Below are 12,879 nucleotides of genomic sequence, written 5' to 3'. Positions count from 1 at the left end.
GAGTGTGGGCCTGGATTATGGAGCTCAAATCCTGGAGTATAAACATCTCCCTCTGACAGTGCAGCATTCCCTCAGTACTAACCCTCTGACAGTGCGGCACTCCCTCAGTACTGACCCTCTGACAGTGCGGCACTCCCTCAGTACTGACCCTCTGACAGTGCAGCACTCCCTCAGTACTGACCCTCTGACAGTGCAGCACTCCCTCAGTACTGACCCTCTGAAAGTGCGGCGCTCCCTCAATACTGGCACTGGGGGGAGTGTGGGCCTGGATTATGGAGCTCAAATCCTAGAGTATATACATCTCCCTCCGACAGTGCGGCGCTCCCTCAATACTGGCACCGGGGGGAGTGTCGGCCTGGATTATGGAGCTCAAATCCGAGAGTATATACATCTACCTCCGACAGTGCAGCGCTCCCTCAATACTGGCACCGGGGGGAGTGTGGGCCTGGATTATGGAGCTCAAATCCTAGAGTTATACATCTACCTCCGACAGTGCAGCGCTCCCTCAGTACTGGCACCGGGGGGGAGTGTCGGCCTGGATTATAGCGCTCAAATCCTAGAGTATAGACATCTCCCTCTGACAGTGCGGCACTCCCTCAGTACTGACCCTCTGACAGTGCAGCACTCCCTCAGTACTGACCCTCTGACAGTGCGGACCTCCCTCAGTACTGACCCTCTGACAGTGCGGCACTCCCTCAGTACTGACCCTCTGACAGTGCGGCACTCCCTCAGTACTGACCCTCTGACAGTGCGGCACTCCCTCAGTACTGACCCTCTGACAGTGCAGCACTCCCTCAGTACTGACCCTCTGACAGTGCTGCACTCCCTCAGTACTGACCCTCTGACAGTGCGGCACTCCCTCAGTACTGACCCTCTGACAGTGCAGCACTCCCTCAGTACTGACCCTCTGACAGTGCGGCACTCCCTCAGTACTGACCCTCTGACAGTGCAGCACTCCCTCAGTACTGACCCTCTGACAGTGCGGCACTCCCTCAGTACTGGCACTGGGGGGAGTGTGGGCCTGGATTATGGAGTTAGTGGGGATTCTGTGTCTGAGGGAATGGAGAGAGGGAGAGTGTGTGAGTTCGAGGCTGCCGGTCAGGCTTCGGCCTTGGGGCGGAGATTACTGCAACTTGCGGAGATGGATGTACATGACCCCACTGCCCAGAGTGATTGGGAACGAGACCCACGCCAAGATGTAACTGTAGCCATAGTTTCCCGAGAGATCCTCGTGCATTTCCTCCACATGGAGAGTGAAGATTAGTGCGCCAGTCATTACACAAAGACCTGCAGAGACAGAGCAAGAGAAATGAACATTGATGGGAGAGTTCGGGGATTAGAGGGTGATCTTCAATGGGAGAGTTAGGGGATTAGAGGGTGATCTTCAATGGGAGAGTTCGGGGATTAGGGGGTGATCTTCAATGGGAGAGTTCGGGGATTAGAGGGTGATCTTCAATGGGAGAGTTAGGGGATTAGAGGGTGATCTTCAATGGGAGAGTGAGGGGATTAGAGGGTGATCTTCAATGGGAGAGTTACAGGATTAGAGGGTGATCTTCAGTGGGAGAGTTAGGGGATAGAGTGTGATCTTCAATGGGAGAGTTAGGGGATTTGAGGATGATCTTCAATGGGAGAGTTACAGGATTAGAGGGTGATCTTCAATGGGAGAGTTCGGGGATTAGAGGGTGATCTTCAATGGGAGAGTTAGGGGATTAGAGTGTGATCTTCAATGGGAGAGTTAGGGGATTAGAGGGAGATCTTCAATGGGAGAGTTAGGGGATTAGAGTGTGATCTTCAATGGGAGAGTTAGGGGATTTGAGGATGATCTTCAATGGGAGAGTTACAGGATTAGAGGGCGATCTTCAATGGGAGAGTTAGTGGATTAGAGGGTGATCTTCAATGGGAGAGTTACAGGATTAGAGGGTAATCTTCAATGGGAGAGTTACAGGATTAGAGGGTGATCTTCAATGGGAGAGTTAGGGGATTAGAGGATGATCTTCAATGGGAGAGTTAGGGGATTAGGGGGTGATCTTCAGTGGGAGAGTTAGGGGATTTGAGGATGATCTTCAATGGGAGAGTTAAAGGATTAGAGGGTGATCTTCAATGGGAGAGTTACAGGATTAGAGGGTGATCTTCAATGGGAGAGTTACAGGATTAGAGGGTGATCTTCAATGGGAGAGTTACAGGATTAGAGGGTGATCTTCAATGGGAGAGTTAGGAGATTAGAGGGTGATCTTCAATGGGGGAGTTAGGGGATTAGAGGATGATCTTCAATGGGAGAGATAGGGGATTAGAGGGTGATCTTCAATGGGAGAGTTACAGGATTAGAGGGGGATCTTCAATGGGAGAGTTACAGGATTAGAGGGTGATCTTCAATGGGAGAGTTACAGGATTAGAGGGTGATCTTCAATGGGAGAGTTAGGAGATTAGAGGGTGATCTTCAATGGGGGAGTTAGGGGATTAGAGGATGATCTTCAATGGGAGAGATAGGGGATGAGAGGGTGATCTTCAATGGGAGAGTTACAGGATTAGAGGGTGATCTTCAATGGGAGAGTTACAGGATTAGAGGGCGATCTTCAATGGGAGAGTTAGGGGATTAGAGGGTGATCTTCAATGGGAGAGTTAGGGGATTAGAGGGTGATCTTCAATGGGGGAGTTAGGGGGTTAGAGGGTGATCTTCAATGGGAGAGTTAGGGGATTAGAGGGTGATCTTCAATGGGAGAGTTAGGGGATTAGAGGGTGATCTTCAATGGGAGAGTTACAGGATTAGAGGGTGATCTTCAATGGGAGAGTTACAGGATTAGAGGGCGATCTTCAATGGGAGAGTTAGGGGATTAGAGGGTGATCTTCAATGGGAGAGTTAGGGGATTAGAGGGTGATCTTCAATGGGGGAGTTAGGGGGTTAGAGGGTGATCTTCAATGGGAGAGTTACAGGATTAGAGGGTGATCTTCAATGGGAGAGTTACAGGATTAGAGGGTGATCTTCAATGGGAGAGTTCGGGGATGAGAGGGTGATCTTCAATGGGAGAGTTACAGGATTAGAGGGTGATCTTCAATGGGAGAGTTAGGGGATTAGAGGGTGATCTTCAATGGGAGTGTTACAGGATTAGAGGGTGATCTTCAATGGGACAGTTACAGGATTAGAGGGTGATCTTCAATGGGAGAGTTCGGGGATTAGAGGGTGATCTTCAATGGGAGAGTCAGTGGATTAGAGGGTGATCTTCAATGGGAGAGTTAGGGGATTAGAGGGTGATCTTCAATGGGAGAGTTACAGGATTAGAGGGTGATCTTCAATGGGAGAGTTACAGGATTAGAGGGTGATCTTCAATGGGAGAGTTAGGGGATTAGAGGGTGATCTTCAATGGGAGAGTCAGTGGATTAGAGGGTGATCTTCAATGGGAGAGTTAGGGGATTAGAGGGTGATCTTCAATGGGAGAGTTACAGGATTAGAGGGTGATCTTCAATGGGAGAGTTACAGGATTAGAGGGTGATCTTCAATGGGAGAGTTGCATAATTAGTGGGTGATCGTCAATGTGAGAGTTACACGATTAGAGGGTGATCTTCAATGGGAGAGTTAGGGGATTAGAGGGTGATCTTCAATGGGAGAGTTAGGGGATTAGAGGTTGATCTTCAATGGGAGAGTTACGGGATTAGAGGGTGATCTTCAATGGGAGAGTTAGGGGATTAGAGGGTGATCTTCAATGGGAGTGTTAGGGGATTAGAGGGTGATCTTCAATGGGAGAGTTAGGGGATTAGAGGGTGATCTTCAATGGGAGAGTTACAGGATTAGAGGGTGATCTTCAATGGGAGAGTTAGGGGATTAGAGGGTGATCTTCAATGGGAGAGTTAGGGGATTAGAGGGTGATCGTCAGTGGGGCAGTTACAGGATTAGAGGGTGATCTTCAATGGGAGAGTTAGGGGATTAGAGGGTGATCTTCAATGGGAGAGTTACAGGATTAGAGGGTGATCTTCATTGGGAGAGTTACAGGATTAGAGGGTGATCTTCAATGGGAGAGTTAGGAGATTGGAGGGTGATCTTCAATTGGAAAGTTAGCGGATTAGAGGGTGATCTTCAGTGGGAGAGTTAGGAGATTAGAGGGTGATCTTCAATGTCAGAGTTACAGGATTAGAGGGTGATCTTCGATGGGGGAGTTAGGGGATTAGAGGTTGATCTTCAATGGGAGAGTTACAGGATTAGAAGGTGATCTCCGATGGGAGAGTGAAGGGGATTAGAGGGTGATCTTCAATGGGAGAGTTAGGGGATTACAGGGTGAATTTAAATGGGAGAGTTACAGGATTAGAGGGTTATCTTCAATAGGAGAGTTAGCGGATTAGAGGATGAACTTCAAAGGGAGTGTTAGGAGATTGGAGGGTGATCTTCAATTGGAAAGTTAGCGGATTAGAGGGTGATCTTCAGTGGGAGAGTTACAGGATTAGAGGGTGATCTTCAATGGGAGAGTTAGGGGATTAGAGGGTGATCTTCAATGGGAGAGTTATGGGATTAGAGGGTGATCTTCAATGGGAGAGTTACAGGATTAGAGGGTGATCTTCAATGGGAGAGTTACAGGATTAGTGGATGACCTACAATGGGAGAGTTACAGGATTAGAGGGAGATCTTCAATGGGAGAGTTAGAGGATTAGAGGGTGATCTTCAATGGGAGAGTTAGGGGATTAGAGGGTGATCTTCAATGGGAGAGTTACAGGATTAGAGGGTGATCTTCAATGGGAGAGTTACATGATTAGAGGGTGATCTTCAATGGGAGAGTTAGGGGATTAGAGGGTGACCTTCAATGGGAGAGTTAGGGGATTAGAAGGTGATCTTCAATGGGAGAGTTACAGGATTAGAGGGTGATCTTCAATGGGAGAGTTACAGGATTAGAGGGTGATCTTCAATGGGAGAGTTACAGGATTAGAGGGTGATCTTCAATGGGAGAGTTAGGGGATTAGAGGGTGATCTTCAATGGGAGAGTTAGGGGATTAGAGGGTGATCTTCAATGGGAGAGTTACAGGATTAGAGGGTGATCTTCAATGGGAGAGTTACAGGATTAGAGGGTGATCTTCAATGGGAGAGTTAGGGGATTAGAGGGTGATCTTCAATGGGAGAGTTACTGGATTAGAGGGTGACCTTTAATGGGAGAGTTAGTGGATTAGAGGGTGATCTTCAAAGGGAGAGTTACAGGATTAGAGGGTGATCTTCAATGGGGGAGTTACAGGATTAGAGGGTGATCTTCAATGTGAGAGTTAGGGGATTAGAGGGTGATCTTCAATGGGGGAGTTACAGGATTAGAGGGTGATCTTCAATGGAAGAGTTTGGGGATTAGAGGGTGATCTTCAATGGGAGAGTTAGGGGATTAGAGGGTGATCTACAATGGGAGAGTTACAGGATTAGAGGGTGGTCTTCAATGGGAGAGTTAGGGGATTAGAGGGTGATCTTCAATGGGAGAGTTACGGGATTAGAGGGTGATCTTCAATGGGAGGGTTAGGGGATTAGAGGGTGATCTTCAATGGGAGAGTTACACGATTAGAGGGTGATCTTCAATGGGAGAGTTAGGGGATTAGAGGGTGATCTTCAAAGGGAGAGTTGCAGGATTAGAGGGTGATCTTCAGAGGGAGAGTTACAGAATTAGAGGGTGATCTTCAATGGGAGAGTTAGGGGATTAGAGGGTGATCTTCAATGGAAGAGTTACAGGATTAGAGGGTGATCTACAATGGGAGAGTTAGGGGATTAGAGGGTGATCTTCAATGGGAGAGTTACAGGATTAGAGAGTGATCTACAATGGGAGAGTTAGGGGATTAGAGGGTGATCTACAATGGGAGAGTTAGGGGATTAGAGGGTGATCTTCAATGGGAGAGTTACAGGATTAGAGGGTGATCTTCAATGGGAGAGTTACAGGATTAGAGGGTGATCTTCAATGGGAGAGTTACAGGATTAGAGGGTGATCTTCAATGGGAGAGTTAGGGGATTAGAGGGTGATCTTCAATGGGAGAGTTAGGGGATTAGAGGGTGATCTTCAATGGGAGAGTTACAGGATTAGAGGGTGATCTTCAATGGGAGAGTTAGGGGATTAGAGGGTGATCTTCAATGGGAGAGTTAGGGGATTAGAGGGTGATCTTCAATGGGAGAGTTCGGGGATTAGAGGTGATCTTCAATGGGAGAGTTACAGGATTAGAGGGTGATCTTCAATGGGAGAGTTAGGGGATAAGAGGGCGATCTTCAATGGGTGAGTTAGGGGATTAGAGGGTGATCTTCAATGGGAGAGTTAGGGGATTAGAGGGTGATCTTCAATGGGAGAGTTACAGGATTAGAGGGTGATCTTCAATGGGAGAGTTAGGGGATTAGAGGGTGATCTTCAATGGGAGAGTTAGGGGATTAGAGGGTGATCTTCAATGGGAGAGTTCGGGGATTAGAGGGTGATCTTCAATGGGAGAGTTAGGGGATTAGAGGGTGATCTTCAATGGGAGAGTTCGGGGATTAGAGGGTGATCTTCAATGGGAGAGTTACAGGGTTAGAGGGTGATCTTCAATGGGAGAGTTAGGGGATTAGAGGGTGATCTTCAATGGGAGAGTTAGGGGATAAGAGGGCGATCTTCAATGGGAGAGTTAGGGGATTAGAGGGTGATCTTCAATGGGAGAGTTACAGGATTAGAGGGTGATCTTCAATGGGAGAGTTAGGGGATTAGAGGGTGATCTTCAATGGGAGAGTTACAGGATTAGAGGGTGATCTTCAATGGGAGAGTTAGGGGATTAGAGGGTGATCTTCAATGGGAGAGTTACAGGATTAGAGGGTGATCTTCAATGGGAGAGTTAGGGGATTAGAGGGTGATCTTCAATGGGAGAGTTACAGGATTAGAGAGTGATCTTCAATGGGAGAGTTACAGGATTAGAGGGTGATCTTCAATGGGAGAGTTACAAGATTAGAGGGTGATCTTCAATGGGGGAGTTTGGGGATTAGAGGGTGATCTTCAATGGGAGAGTTAGGGGATTAGAGGGTGATCTTCAATGGGAGAGTTAGGGGATTAGAGGGTGATCTTCAATGGGAGAGTTACAGGATTAGAGGGTGATCTTCAATGGGAGAGTTAGGGGATTAGAGGGTGATCTTCAATGGGAGAGTTACAGGATTAGAGGGTGATCTTCAATGGGAGAGGTACAAGATTAGAGGGTGATCTTCAATGGGGGAGTTGCAGGATTAGAGGATGATCTTCAGTGGGAGAGTTAGGGGATTAGAGGGTGATCTTCAATGGCAGAGTTAGGGGATTAGTGGGAGATCTTCAATGGGAGAGTTAGGGGATTAGAGGGTGATCTTCAATGGGAGAGTTAGGGGATTAGAGGGTGATCTTCAATGGGGGAGCTACAGGATTAGAGGGTGATCTTCAATGGGAGAGTTAGGGGATTAGAGGGTGATCTTCAATGGGAGAGTTAGGGGATTAGAGTGTGATCTTCAATGGGAGAGTTACAGGATTAGAGGGTGATCTTCAATGGGAGAGTTACAGGATTAGAGGGTGATCTTCAATGGGAGAGTTAGGGGATTAGAGGGTGATCTTCAATGGGAGAGTTAGGGGATTAGAGGGTGATCTTCAATGGGCGAGTTAGGCGATTAGAGGGTGATCTTCAATGGGAGAGTTAGAGGATTAGAGGGTGATCTTCAATGGGAGAGTTACAGGATTAGAGGGTGATCTTCAATGGGAGAGTTAGGGGATTAGAGGGTGATCTTCAATGGGAGAGTTAGGGGATTAGAGGGTGATCTTCAATGGGCGAGTTAGGCGATTAGAGGGTGATCTTCAATGGGAGAGTTAGGGGATTAGAGGGTGATCTTCAATGGGAGAGTTGCAGGATTAGAGGGCGATCTTCAATGGGAGAGTTACAGGATTAGAGGGTGATCTTCAATGGGACAGTTACAGGATTAGAGGGTGATCTTCAATGGGAGAGTTAGGGGATTAGAGGGTGATCTTCAATGGGAGAGTTAGTGGATTAGAGGGTGATCTTCAATGGGAGAGTTATGGGATTAGAGGGTGATCTTCAATGGGACAGTTACAGGATTAGAGGGTGATCTTCAATGGGAGAGTTAGGGGATTAGAGGGTGATCTTCACTGGGGGAGTTACAGGATTAGAGGGTGATCTTCAATGGGAGAGTTAGGGGATTAGAGGGTGATCTTCAATGGGGGAGTTACAGGATTAGAGGGTGATCTTCAATGGGAGAGTTAGGGGATTAGAGGGTGATCTTCAATGGGAGAGTTAGGGGATTAGTGGGTGATCTTCAATGGCAGAGTTAGGGGATTAGAGGGTGATCTTCAATGGGAGAGTTGCAGGATTAGAGGGTGATCTTCAATGGGAGAGTTAGGGGATTAGAGGGTGATCTTCAATGGGAGAGTTACAGGATTAGAGGGTGATCTTCAATGGGAGAGTTAGAGGATTAGAGGGTGATCTTCAATGGGAGAGTTAGGGGATTAGAGGGTGATCTTCAATGGGAGAGTTACAGGATTAGAGCGTGATCTTCAATGGGAGAGTTAGAGGATTAGAGGGTGATCTTCAATGGGAGAGTTACAGGATTAGAGGGTGATCTTCAATGGGAGAGTTAGAGGATTAGAGGGTGATCTTCAATGGGAGAGTTAGGGGATTAGAGGGTAATCTTCAATGGGGGAGTTAGGGGATTAGAGGGTGATCTTCAATGGGAGAGTTACAGGATTAGAGGGTGATCTTCAATGGGAGAGTTAGGGGATTAGAGGGTGATCTTCAATGGGAGAGTTAGGGGATTAGAGGGTAATCTTCAATGGGGGAGTTAGGGGATTAGAGGGTGATCTTCAATGGGAGAGTTACAGGATTAGAGGGTGATCTTCAATGGGAGAGTTAGAGGATTAGAGGGTGATCTTCAATGGGAGAGTTAGGGGATTAGAGGGTGAACTTCAATGTGAGAGTTAGGGGATTAGAGGGTGATCTTCAATGGGAGAGTTAGGGGATTAGAGTGTGATCTTCAATGGGAGAGTCAGGGGATTAGAGGGTGATCTTCAATGGGAGAGTTACAGGATTAGAGGGTGATCTTCAATGGGAGAGTTAGGGGATTAGAGAGTGATCTTCAATGGGAGAGTTAGGGGATTAGAGGGTGATCTTCAATGGGAGAGTTACAGGATTAGAGGATGATCTTCAATGGGAGAGTTAGGGGATTAGAGGGTGATCTTCAATGGGAGAGTTAGGGGATTAGAGGGTGATCTTCAATGGGAGAGTTACTGGATTAGAGGGTGACCTTTAATGGGAGAGATAGTGGATTAGAGGGTGATCTTCAATGGGAGAGTTAGGGGATTAGAGGGTGATCTTCAATGGGAGAGTTACAGGATTAGAGGGTGATCTTCAATGGGAGAGTTAGGGGATTAGAGTGTGATCTTCAATGGGAGAGTCAGGGGATTAGAGGGTGATCTTCAATGGGAGAGTTACAGGATTAGAGGGTGATCTTCAATGGGAGAGTTAGGGGATTAGAGAGTGATCTTCAATGGGAGAGTTAGGGGATTAGAGGGTGATCTTCAATGGGAGAGTTACAGGATTAGAGGATGATCTTCAATGGGAGAGTTAGGGGATTAGAGGGTGATCTTCAATGGGAGAGTGAGGGGATTAGAGGGTGATCTTCAATGGGAGAGTTACTGGATTAGAGGGTGACCTTTAATGGGAGAGTTAGTGGATTAGAGGGTGATCTTCAATGGGAGAGTTAGGGGATTAGAGGGTGATCTTCAATGGGAGAGTTACAGGATTAGAGGGTGATCTTCAATGGGGGAGTTACAGGATTAGAGGGCGACTTTCAATGGGGGAGTTACAGGATTAGAGGGTGATCTTCAATGTGAGAGTTAAGGGATTAGAGGGTGATCTTCAATGGGAGAGTTAGGGGATTAGAGGGTGATCTTCAATGGGAAAGTTACAGGATTAGAGGGTGTTCTTCAATGGGAGAGTTAGGGGATTAGAGGGTGATCTTCAATGGTAGAGTTACAGGATTTGAGGGTGATCTTCAATGGGAGAGTAACAGGATTAGAGGGTGATCTACAATGTGAGAGTTAGGGGATTAGAGGGTGATCTACAATGGGAGAGTTACAGGATTAGAGGGTGGTCTTCAATGGGAGAGTTAGGGGATTAGAGGGTGATCTTCAATGTGAGGGTTAGGGGATTAGAGGGTGATCTTCAATGGGAGAGTTGCACGATTAGAGGGTGATCTTCAATGGGAGAGTTTGGGGATTAGAGGGTGATCTTCAAAGGGAGAGTTACGGGATTAGAGGGTGATCTTCAATGTGAGGGTTAGGGGATTAGAGGGTGATCTTCAATGGGAGAGTTGCACGATTAGAGGGTGATCTTCAATGGGAGAGTTTGGGGATTAGAGGGTGATCTTCAAAGGGAGAGTTGCAGGATTAGAGGGTGATCTTCAGAGGGAGAGTTACAGGATTAGAGAGTGATCTTCAATGGGAGAGTTAGGGAATTAGAGGGTGATCTTCAATGGGAGAGTTACAGGATTAGAGGGTGATCTTCAATGGTGAGTTAGGGGATTAGAGGGTGATCTTCAATGGGAGAGTTAGGGGATTAGAGGGTGATCTTCAATGGGAGAGTTACAGGATTAGAGGGTGATCTTCAATGGGAGAGTTAGGGGATTAGAGAGTGATCTTCAATGGGAGAGTTAGGGGATTAGAGGGTGATCTTCAATGGGAGAGTTACAGGATTAGAGGATGATCTTCAATGGGAGAGTTAGGGGATTAGAGGGTGATCTTCAATGGGAGAGTTAGGCGATTAGAGGGTGATCTTCAATGGGAGAGTTACTGGATTAGAGGGTGACCTTTAATGGGAGAGTTAGTGGATTAGAGGGTGATCTTCAATGGGAGAGTTAGGGGATTAGAGGTTGATCTTCAATGGGAGAGTTAGGGGATTAGAGGGTGATCTTCAATGGGAGAGTCAGGGGATTAGAGGGTGATCTTCAATGGGAGAGTTACAGGATTAGAGGGTGATCTTCAATGGGAGAGTTAGGGGATTAGAGAGTGATCTTCAATGGGAGAGTTAGGGGATTAGAGGGTGATGTTCAATGGGAGAGTTACAGGATTAGAGGATGATCTTCAATGGGAGAGTTAGGGGATTAGAGGGTGATCTTCAATGGGAGAGTTACTGGATTAGAGGGTGACCTTTAATGGGAGAGTTAGTGGATTAGAGGGTGATCTTCAATGGGAGAGTTAGGGGATTAGAGGGTGATCTTCAATGGGAGAGTTACAGGATTAGAGGGTGATCTTCAATGGGGGAGTTACAGGATTAGAGGGCGACCTTCAATGGGGGAGTTACAGGATTAGAGGGTGATCTTCAATGTGAGAGTTAGGGGATTAGAGGGTGATCTTCAATGGGAGAGTTACAGGATTAGAGGGTGATCTTCAATGGGAGAATTACAGGATAAGAGGGTGATCTTCAATGGGAGAGTTACAGGATTAGAGGGTGTTCTTCAATGGGAGAGTTAGGGGATTAGAGGGTGATCTTCAAAGGGAGAGTTGCAGGATTAGAGGGTGATCTTCAGAGGGAGAGTTACAGGATTGGAGAGTGATCTTCAATGGGAGAGTTAGGGGATTAGAGGGTGATCTTCAATGGGAGAGTTACAGGATTACAGGGTGATCTTCAATGGGAGAGTTACAGGATTAGAGGGTGATCTACAATGGGAGAGTTACAGGATTTGAGGGTGATCTTCAATGGGAGAGTTACAGGATTAGAGGGTGGTCTTCAATGGGAGAGTTAGGGGTTTAGACGGTGATCTTCAATGGGAGAGTTAGGGGATTAGAGGGCGATCTTCAATGGGAGAGTTAGGGGATTAGAGGGTGATCTTCAATGGGAGACTAACAGGAATAGAGGGCGATCTTCAATGGGAGAGTTGGGGGATTAGGGGGTGATCTTCAATGGGAGAGTTACAGGATTAGAGGGTGATTATCAATGGGAGAGTTACAGGGTTAGAGGGTGGTCTTCAATGGGAGAGTTACAGGATTAGGGGGTGATCTTCAATGGGAGAGTCACAAGATTAGAGGGTGATCTTCAATGGGCGAGTTAGGGGATTAGAGGTGATCTTCAATGTCGGAGTTACAGGATTAGAGGGTGATCTTCGATGGGGGAGTTAGGGGATTAGAGGGTGATCTTCAATGGAAGAGTGAGGGGATTAGAGGGTGATCTTCAATGGGAGAGTTAGGAGATTAGAGGGAGATCTTCAATGTCGGAGTTACAGGATTAGAGGGTGATCTTCGATGGGGGAGTTAGGGGATTAGAGGGTAATCTTCAATGGGAGAGTTACAGGATTAGAAGGTGATCTCCGATGGGAGAGTGAAGGGGATTAGAGGGTGATCTTCAATGGGAGAGTTAGGGGATTAGAGGATGATCTTCAATGGGAGAGTTACAGGATTAGAGGGTGATCTTCAATGGGAGAGTTACAGGATTGGAGGGTGATCTTCAATGGGAGGGTTACAGGATTAGAGGATGATCTTCAATGGGAGAGTTACAAGATTAGAGGGTGATCTTCAATGGGGGAGTTGCAGGATTAGAGGATGATCTTCAGTGGGAGAGTTAGGGGATTAGAGGGTGATCTTCAATGGCAGAGTTAGGGGATTAGAGGGAGATCTTCAATGGGAGAGTTAGGGGATTAGAGGGTGATCTTCAATGGGAGAGTTCGGGGATTAATGGGTGATATTCAATGGGAGAGTTAGGGGATTAGATGGTGATCTTCAATGGGAGAGTTACAGGATTAGAGGGTGATCTTCAATGGGAGAGCTACAGGATTAGAGGGTGATCTTCAATGGGAGAGTTACAGGATTAGAGGGTGATCTTCAATGGGAGAGTTAGGGGATTAGAGGGTGATCTTCAATGGGAGAGTTAGGGGATTAGAGGCTGATCTTCAAT

Source organism: Scyliorhinus torazame, chromosome 23 (assembly GCF_047496885.1).
Source record: "Scyliorhinus torazame isolate Kashiwa2021f chromosome 23, sScyTor2.1, whole genome shotgun sequence".
NCBI lineage: Eukaryota > Metazoa > Chordata > Chondrichthyes > Carcharhiniformes > Scyliorhinidae > Scyliorhinus > Scyliorhinus torazame.
Note: the sequence above shows the minus strand (reverse complement) of the source record.